Genomic DNA, 9,297 nt, shown 5'->3' with positions numbered 1-9,297 from the left:
AGAGGATGAGGTGATCTGTAGGTGACCACTTGGACAAAAGGTCAAATGAAAAAGAAGTGAGTTTTTGGGTGGCACAAAACAGGAGGCCCTCTTCTCATATAACAAGATCCTTTGGCCTTAGAAAAGCCATGTTAGATCTGCCCTTTCAGATTCTGATGCTTTATTTTGTACTGAAAGTTCGTATTTGTGGTGGTATTGGGCCTTCCTTATCTACAGTGGGCCAGAAACTGTGGCTAGGTAACATCCCAGTCCAAGCTGGAGTGGAAGGAGGGGCTCCAAGGGATACTTGGGAGCTACTGCAGACCGCCCCCTTGTCCTCAATCCCCACAGGCGTTTCCTAGGAAATAACAAGCTCCTATCAAATAGTGATGTCAAGTGGCCACAGATGAGGTTGAGAGGGAGACTGGAGCCATGAATGCTTCGGGTCAAGTTTCCATCCACAAATGATGGAGCCTTCCACTGACATGGCTCTAGGGCACTGAGAAGTTTAAAACTATGGGACAGTGTTACACCTCTGCCATGGCTTTATAAAGTTGTAACTAGGATAGTGCTAGTTGTGAGAGTACAGGCCAAGGACAGTTGACCCTTGAACAATGTGGGGGTTAGAGGCACTGACCTCTGTGTGGTTGAAAATCCACATATAACTTTAGAGTTGACCCTCTGTATCTGCAGTCCTTCAACCACTATTAGTTCCCATTATTGATATTTTGGCCAAGTTCTCTGCAAAATTCTAATGATAAAATTTGCCCTGCTTTTGCCACAGGAGTGTTTGTGAATAACATGAAAGTGCTTTGTAAAGTGAGCATAATACAATGAGGTCATGATTGAGAATGCCTTAGTGTGTTTTGTAGGCTTCACCTGTGGTTCCCATTAATTCACTGCATCATTCCCACCTTGGAACACCCTTAGGAACCCGAGCTCAGGTTAATAAGCAGCTCTAAAATGAAATTGTGGTACATCTCTTCAGAGTAGGGTGAAGTTTCTAGAAAAATATTCCTGTAATCCTGTTACAGCTTTTGGTGACCTTTCTAAAACATGGCAAGTGCTTTTCTTTTTTTTTTTTTTTTAAACTAGAGCCTGATGTCCACTGGGACCTGGATATCAAATGGAGATGGGCCCTGCTACCGTCATGGACTGTTCATTTGTACTGCACTTTAACATTTTCTCAGACAGCATCCAGTTCTCACAACCACCACAAGTTCACATTCTCATTTTATGGGTGAGCCAAATGTTAGCGTGGTTGATAGACTCAAATGCAGGCCTCTGACTACACCCTCTCATTGCATTATGCCCAGAGACTGAATTTCTCGGGTAGGACCTCAACCAATTTGTTACTAGTTGCGGCTCCTTCCAAGGCTTGTGAATTGTGTAAGAGTGGATCAGGCCAGTCTAGGACTGGTTTGTACACCCGTAAAGAAGGCACTTACATGTTTAGAAAATGAATATCAGGTAAGCCGCTCCTTCCGAGAGCCCTGCCGTGTCTATCCCCCATCCTGACCACTGGTCCACCCCATATTCCCCTAACTCCTAGGGATGCAGCGCAGACGGGAGGCCAGGTGGGCATCGCTAGGCCAAAATTGGGCTTCGAAGGTCGCCTCTCCACCTCCACCCCCAGTAACCCTCGACCCCCCCACCCCCGCCAGAGGACGCGGCCTAGTCTCCGAAAGGAGGCTGGTGTGCGGGGTCCAGAAGCGCGCAGACCCCACCTCACCTCCCGGCCAACGGACCAGAAAGACTACAGCCCCCAGCATGCCCCTCGGCCGCCCGCTCGGCCCGGCGCGAGTGCGCGGTGACGCCGCCGAGCGCCGATAGGGGTCGAGCCTCCAGCCTGACAAGCTTTGGCACAGTGGTGGCGGTGGCGCACGGCCGCGGGGCAGCTGGACGTCCCCCGCGGGGCAGGTGAGTGCGGAGCGAGAGGTTGGCCGAGACTCGCTGGGTTTGCGGGGCCCGGCGCCCACCTGTGCCCCTCCGGTGGGGACGTGAGGGTCTGTGGACCGACCGACTGACCCACGGACTGACGGGCCGAGGAGCAAGGCGGCGCCGTAGCCGGCCGGCCCGGCCCTCGCTCGTGCGGCGCGCGGGGCGGGGGTCCCGGCTAGGCCCGGGCTCTCGAGGTCGGGCGCGAGGCCTGAGGGGCGCGAGGCCTGAGGGGCGCGGGCGGTGCTCGGGGCGGGGGGCGGCCTCCCGGGGCGGGACCCCCAGCCGGCCCAGCGGGAAGGGGGGCTCCTGGCGCCCGAGCTGAAGTGCCCTGGGCGCTCGAGCCCGAATACGGCCCCCTCCCGCGGCTGGGAGCAGTTTACAGAAGCCGCACCTCAGGCCGGCGACCTTTTTTGTTTTTTGGGTTTTTTGAAAAAACGGCTGCCTCGGATACGTTTACAGCAGCAAAGTCTTCTTCAGGTGTGACTTGTAACTTTACGTTAAAGATTCAAGTCTGGTGTCAGAACACAGGCTCAGATTCTGGCCAGACTCAGAACACACTGTAATATGGGTTTTTAACTCTGGAGAAATTGAGGCATGTACTAGCCAGGACTCAGCCAGTGTGGTTAGGATTGGAATTTTGAAAATTATTCTCATACATGGTTTAATGATCGATCCAAGATGCTTTTTATATGGGGCGGCGGGGAGAGGTGATTTAAAGTCTCTTTTTGGTGACGAATGACTGTATCATATTTTCCAGGCTTGTGCTGCATATGCGATTTGTGGTGGGTTGCTGGCTCTTTTTTGCTTGCTCTTTGGTGGGATATTTAGAAGTGTCTGGAATATTCTTTACCCTTCTTTCTTTTTCTTTCTTGGTAAATTCAAGTTCCTAATCAGACTCTGTTTCACAAAAAGTGAATTTTCAACTTCGACTTGTTTATTTGTAGCTTTTGTGATTGTTTATGATTAAGTTTGTAGGTACACATATATTTCCTTCTTTTCCTCTTCATCTCTTTTCTGTATCTTCCAGTTCTCTCTGAACTCTAAACGATGGAGTTATATCTTCTTTGATTTACATATTTATTTCTGTTCTCCATGATTAGCTGGTAATTGATTCTAAATAATAGTCAACATCTTTCCTGTCTTTTAATAATCCCAGGTGCCGGTAGCCTTTTCATCACTAATTGTTACATTAGCCTGGGCTTTAGCCCTCTTCGTATCCCTTTTTAAGCGTGGGGGTGTGTGATCTGGGAGAGAGGGCCGGGGTGAGGTGTTTTTCTTGACCAGATATAGGTAACAGCTGAACACGACCCATGGCATCAACTTTAGAAGGCTGTGAACAAAAATTGTTTAAATATTAATCTTGTGAATTTGGGAACTTGTCAGGTTGACAGAAGAGTCGGTGAGGTACCTCACAGAAATGAACCTGATGTCAGGGTAAAATATTGAGAAAGGATCTCAGGAATCATCTCTTTTATCATACCGCCATCTTTCAGTGCCCAGAGTGGATGCTGGGGACACCTTGTTGGCTTAGAAACTTAAACAAGGTTCTGTGTGTTTGTGTTTTTGGTTTCTCTCTTCCTAGTTCTCAATGAACGCTTTGGCAGGAGCTCAAAATCTGGTACATTTGATAATTTAACATCAGTTTCATCTGCTTATTCTCCAGATTGTCTCTCTTCCTCAGCTGGTGACATCAGTAATTTTCCACAGCAGCCATTCATGAGCTCATGCAGACTGTCACAAGGAAGTGGAATAGCACAGAGGGTAGCACATACAGGAGAAATAAGGGTCTTGTTTCTTTGACGTCACATATTACACAAGGAATGAGACAGGAATTCTGGACTGAAGCACAAACTATGCGGGAGGGGTTAGCACACCAGACTCCAGGCTTCCACATATGGTAATAATCATTGGTTCCACTTACTGAATCTCTTCTCTTTGCCAAGTGCTGTAATCGTCACAGTGAAGTGCAGGTTTATCATTGTCATTTTATATGTGTGTAAGTTGAAGTACAGAGGTTAAGTGATTTGTCCACAGACATAGTGACCGGGCCAGAATGCAAATTCAGGTCTCTGATTCTGACATCCCTGCTCTTTCTACTGCACTGTACTACCCTACCAACATATATGTTCAAGTCTTTCTCATTCTTAAAAAAACAAACAAAAAAACCCACCTTTCCTGTGGCCACAATTCTTCTTCAAACTACTGTCACTTCCCATCTGTTTCCTTTCTACATTTGTCCTTAAAAAGCAAACTCTATGCCCTTCCCTTCTGTTTACTCCTTATTTCATTGCAGTCTGGCCCGCACCCCTCGACTCTATTGAAATTGCTCTCATGAACTTCACTCAGCCATTGATTGAATATCTACCTTAGGTACCATCTTCTAGACTTACAAAGAGGCTGAGATATGGTTCTTGCCCTGAGGGAGTTTAGGAGCTAATGAGGGAGAAAAAGAATTTTATACGGGTCACTGTATGTTAACTCCTGACCGAGCAATCTTTGCTCTTGGGAGTGGGGGAGGAACACTTCACTGAGAAGGTGATAGTGGACTGCCAACAGAGAGAAACCCTAAGTTGTTCCAGGCAATGGTGTCAGGACTGCATGCTTAGGTGTGGACTTTCTGAAGTTGTAACTCGCCAGTGAGAGATGATACAGTTGAAATATACAGTGTAGGCTTTAGAGTCTGCCAGACCTGGGACCTGAGCCTTAATTTCTTCTTCATAATACCTGCCTACAGTGTCAGCTCTGTGAAAGTAGGGCCTTTGTCTTTTTTTATGGCTGTGTTGGGTCTTCGTTTCTGTGCGAGGGCTTTCTCTAGTTGCGGCAAGCGGAGGCCACTCTTCATCGCGGTACGCGGGCCTCTCACCATCGTGGCCTCTCTTCTTGAGGAGCACAGGCTCCAGACGCGCAGGCTCAGTAATTGTGGCTCACGGGCCCAGTTGCTCCGTGGCATGTGGGATCTTCCCAGACCAGGACTCGAACCCGCGTCCCCTGCATTGGCAGGCAGATTCTCAACCACTGCGCCACCAGGGAAGCCCCAGGGCCTTTGTCTTTTTCACCACCCCACTCCTCTCTCCTAGAACACTGGTCAGTAGATGTTTGTGGAGTGAATACCTCATAGGATGTTGTTCAGCTCGTGGGAGGTGCTAGATTCTCAGCAGCACCATGTGACTGAAGTAATGAGGCCGACGTTCAATGTGGTTTATGAACTGATTTTGAAGACACCACTGTTTGAAATAGTATACATATAATCACCTCCCCTTTTTGAACATTTAGGCTTGTTAATTTATGCTCACAATTCATAAATGAGGAGAGAGACATTCACCTCTTTTCTGTAGGCACAGTTAACTGCTAACTGTGTTTTCACTTCCAGTATTATGCCTCTTTTTCAGTTATAAACACATCTATGCTTTTTCTAAGTGTTTGTGATGTAGGTTTTGTATGTATTTTTTTTCTCTGCTAATGTTCTGGACTGTTTGGGGAAGTTAATTTCTTTGGAATCACTAAATACCTTTATCAGTAAGAGTAACGTGAGAAATGAGATTGAAAGCACCAGTCCAGTTATCAGAAAGCTTATTCTTGGGAAGGGTCTGATTTCCAATTAGGACTAATAGATTTTTTTTTTTCCTTAACAAAACCATACAACTATTCCTGGTCTTCCTAGATAACTAGTTAGCCTTCTAGCTAACATTCTAAAGACATGAAACAACAGATCATTTCCCTCTTCTTGTGTTTGAGTTTCATTTGTAAATATCCTTAATTTGTGTGACTTGAGGTTATGGGATTAAAGTCCAAGTACCACTTTTTTTTTTTTTTTTTTTTTGCTTTTGAAGTCAGTGGGATATAGTAATTAGCACCTACAATAAAGTTCAAATTCTGGCTCTACCACTTTAAACTTTGAAAACTTAACAAAAGTGATATAGCTTCCCAATGCCTCATTTTGCTTATCTGTAAAATTAGGATAATTACTACTACTGTCACCACTCAATAATAGCTCTTATTTATTGGGTGTTTACTATAGACTTGGCACAGTTCTAAGAATTTTACTTCTATTAACTCAATCTTCACAGCCACCCTGTATAGTAGTATTATGCCCACTTAAGGTGAGGAACAGTGACAAGATGGTCACCTGAGAGTTGTAATAAAGGTGTTTAATAATGTGATGGGTAGTTGTACTAAATGACCTGTAAAGTTCTCCTCAATTATGATTCTCTGATTGAAATCTAAGTCTCCAGACTCTGAGCCCTAGAGATTGTTCTAGAACAGACTGTTCCTGCCTTTCCCTGTATGGCCAGCCTGGTTTCCTGTTGTCTCTGCCCCACACCCCTGCTTCACCCAGCCCCTTACATTCTTTTTTTTTAAACAGTTTTTTAAAAATTAATTAATTTATTTTTGGTCATGCTGGGTCTTCGTTGCTGCACATGGGCTTTCTCTGGTTGCAGAGAGTGGGGGCTACTTACTCTTCATTGCAGTGCGTGGGCTTCTCATTGTGGTGGCTTCTCTTGTTGCAGAGCACGGGCTCTAGGCACATGGGCTCAGTAGCTGCGGCTCGCGGGCTCTAGAGCGCAGGCTCAGTAGTTGTGGCGCTTGGGCTTAGTTGCTCTGCAGCATGTGGGATCTTCCCAGACCAGGGATTGAACCCGTGTCCCCTGCATTGGCAGGTGGATTCTTAACCACTGGACCGCCAGGGAAGTCCTGCCCCTTATGTTCTTCACATCACCTTCTCATTGAGCCTTCCCTGAACACCTAATTTAAAATAGCAGCTTCCTGGGACTTCCCTGGCGATCCAGTGGTTAAGACTCCGCACTTCCAATGCAGGGAGCGTGGGTTCGATCCCTGGTCGGGGAACTAAGATCCCTCATGCCGTGCAGCCAAAAAAAAAAAAGTTATTGTCTAACCCTAAGGTTTATAACAGCAGGAGGACAACCTCCTCTGACATCTTTCCTGGAATTTCTGGTGATAATGATGCTGGTCTGAGTGTAATGCAGTTTGCCTGTTACCATGTTGTTACCAAGTTTTTGATTCAGTTTGAGGTTGGGATAGTGGAAATAGGAGACTTAGCTTCTGGTCCGGCTATGTCACCTACTCTCTTTATGGCTTTATATGAGTCTTTTGACCTCTTTAGCCTTAGTTTCTTTCTTTTGAAAAAAGTAAGAGGGAGATGAACTCAAAAGATCCTTCTAACTTCATCATTTGTGACTCTGTTCTAAGAGTCTTTGCCCTGCGCCCAGCATTGAAGAAGCTAATGATCTCTAAACATAGGTGCAGGTCTGTTAGAGAAATTCATTTGCTCTTGTACTATGGGGATTCTCTCCTAATTTATATTTAATTTGGAATTTTCACAGAAGTTTATGTTTCTTAATACAGTTGCTTGTATCATGTTTTAACTCTGCCTGGCTCCTACTGGGCTCCATTCCCAAGTCAAGGTACATTGTTCTTACACACGCACAAGTGGCTTCTGTGTCTTCCCAGGGCACTGTGCTGGAGAATTGACAGCTCAGTTGTACTAGTCAGTGTGGTAGAGAGGGACCACTTAGGAGTCACTTCTGACTCACTGACTGATATGGGCAAGCTGCTTAACCTCTCTGAGCCCTGGTTTTCTCAAGTGTAAAATGGGGAGTGCTTAGCAAGTATGGTAAATGCTCAATAAACACTTTTCCTTCTTTCGTGGTATCTCCCTTCTAATACCTCCATCTAACCACTGCCACAAAGTACACAGGATTGGATTACCATACTGTAGGGTTATTGGGTAGGTGTTTTCGTATCTGCAAATGAAAAATTCCCAGTAATTATATAGATGGTATGGCCAAATGAGTGACTTAAAGGTAGTTTTTGACCTCTGTGGTTTAATTATATGAGGAATAGGGACTTTGTTAACTATATTTATGATCTGTTCCTTTTAAGTGCCCTAAGCTCCTATGTTAATATAAAGCTTTAAATATAAATTTTTCAGTGCCCTTTTTTGCCAGTCAGCCCTCAAGGAGCTTTATTTTCCTCAAAAACTCTTGTCTGCATTTTTCAGAGCTACCTGAATGTCGAGTTGAGGTTAGGTACCCATTGTTTGTTTCACTTTTACTTCTAAGGGGTGTGTTGCTCCCCAGCCCTGGTGGCGGGAATGACAGAAGGTCCAGGCGGTACCTTGCTTCTGCTTTCCTTATCACAGTGCAGGTGCTTCCAGGCTGTACATCTTAGGGGAGTGATCCTGGGAGGTACTCAGGGAAGTGACCAGAGTACCTTGGGTGATTATTTTACAGGAAGACCTAGAGTGGATGGGCCTGCAGAAGCCTGCACAGGAGAGCCTCATTTACCTGGTGCTGCTCTGCAGGAAAGGGAGAGCCATACCTGGGCTTGTGGAGTTCTGGCGGGGAGAATCCTGTTTCCCTCGTCTGTGTTTCCAGTCCGTGCTCTACCTTGCACAGTCGTGCCTAAATCTTGCCTAAGGGAACACTATCTCTGGTCACAAAGAAAATATTGACTCAGGGACGGGGAAGCAGCCCCAGCTGTAAGCCTGTGGGAGCGGGAGTGGAGGGAGTGGAGTGCAAAGTGGAGTTGATTCCTGGGTCGTTTTGCTCTTTAGCTGATGCCTGTTTGGAAGGAGGCAGTTTGAGAAATTTGGATGCCTTTTTCACTGAGGAGATTAAGAATAAAGTGAATACTAAACATGTTTTCAACAAGAATGATTGGGGTGACTGGAGGGGGGAGCCAGTTCTAGAAGATTAGTGCCACTAGCTGCTTTATCATGGTGTTTGGTGGGGCTCAAGTTTTGAGACTTTCTTTCCATACTGTGGTAATTGCTTCATTTAGCAGCATGCTCTGAGAGAAAGTGGTGGGTTCTAAGGTCTGAAAAAAGGGTGCTACAGCTGGAGCGTCGAGTGAGTGTCGAAGGCTGAGAGATGAGGCTGGAATGGTCAGCAGGGACTACTAGCTCATGCAGTCTTATAAGTCAAGTTAACAAATTTGGACTTTTTCCAAAAGTCAGAGGGAAGAAAAGGGGCTTTAAAGAGGAGAAGGAAATAATCAGTTGCATTTAAAAAGGATTTCTGTGCTGGGTAGAGAGTAGAAGCTGCAGAATCAGAAATTCTGGGGGGTGGGCCCCAGCTGTCTGGGTTTTAAGAGCTGTCTGTTTTTTTTTTTTTAATTAATTAATTTATTTTTGGCTGTATTGGGTCTTTGTTGCTGCGCGCGGGCTTTCTGTAGTTGCGGCAAGAGGGGGCTACTCTTCGTTGCGGTGCATGGGCTTCTCATTGCAGTGGCTTCTCTTGTTGCGGAGCATGGGCTCTAGGCGCGCGGGCTTCAGTAGTTGTGGCGCGCGGGCTTCAGTAGTTGTGGCACGCGGGCTCAGTAGTTGTGGCTTGCGGGCTCTAGAGCGCAGGCTCAGTA

General features: G+C 46.2%; 1 protein-coding gene across 1 annotated transcript in view; it reads left to right on the top strand.

Moving 5' to 3' along the window:
• Positions 1–1,792: 1,792 nt before the first annotated feature.
• The window catches only part of SGSM3 (small G protein signaling modulator 3), a 34,650-nt gene continuing 27,145 nt past the window's right edge, over positions 1,793–9,297 (top strand). Inside the window, 1 exon segment of the mRNA XM_082420605.1 lies at positions 1,793–1,899. The gene's annotated coding sequence lies outside the window, so the exon portion shown is untranslated.

Source organism: Balaenoptera physalus (genome assembly GCF_965194825.1).
Source record: "Balaenoptera physalus genome assembly, chromosome: 13".
Classification (NCBI taxonomy): domain Eukaryota; kingdom Metazoa; phylum Chordata; class Mammalia; order Artiodactyla; family Balaenopteridae; genus Balaenoptera; species Balaenoptera physalus.
Note: the sequence above shows the minus strand (reverse complement) of the source record. Positions and strands in the feature narration are given on the sequence as shown.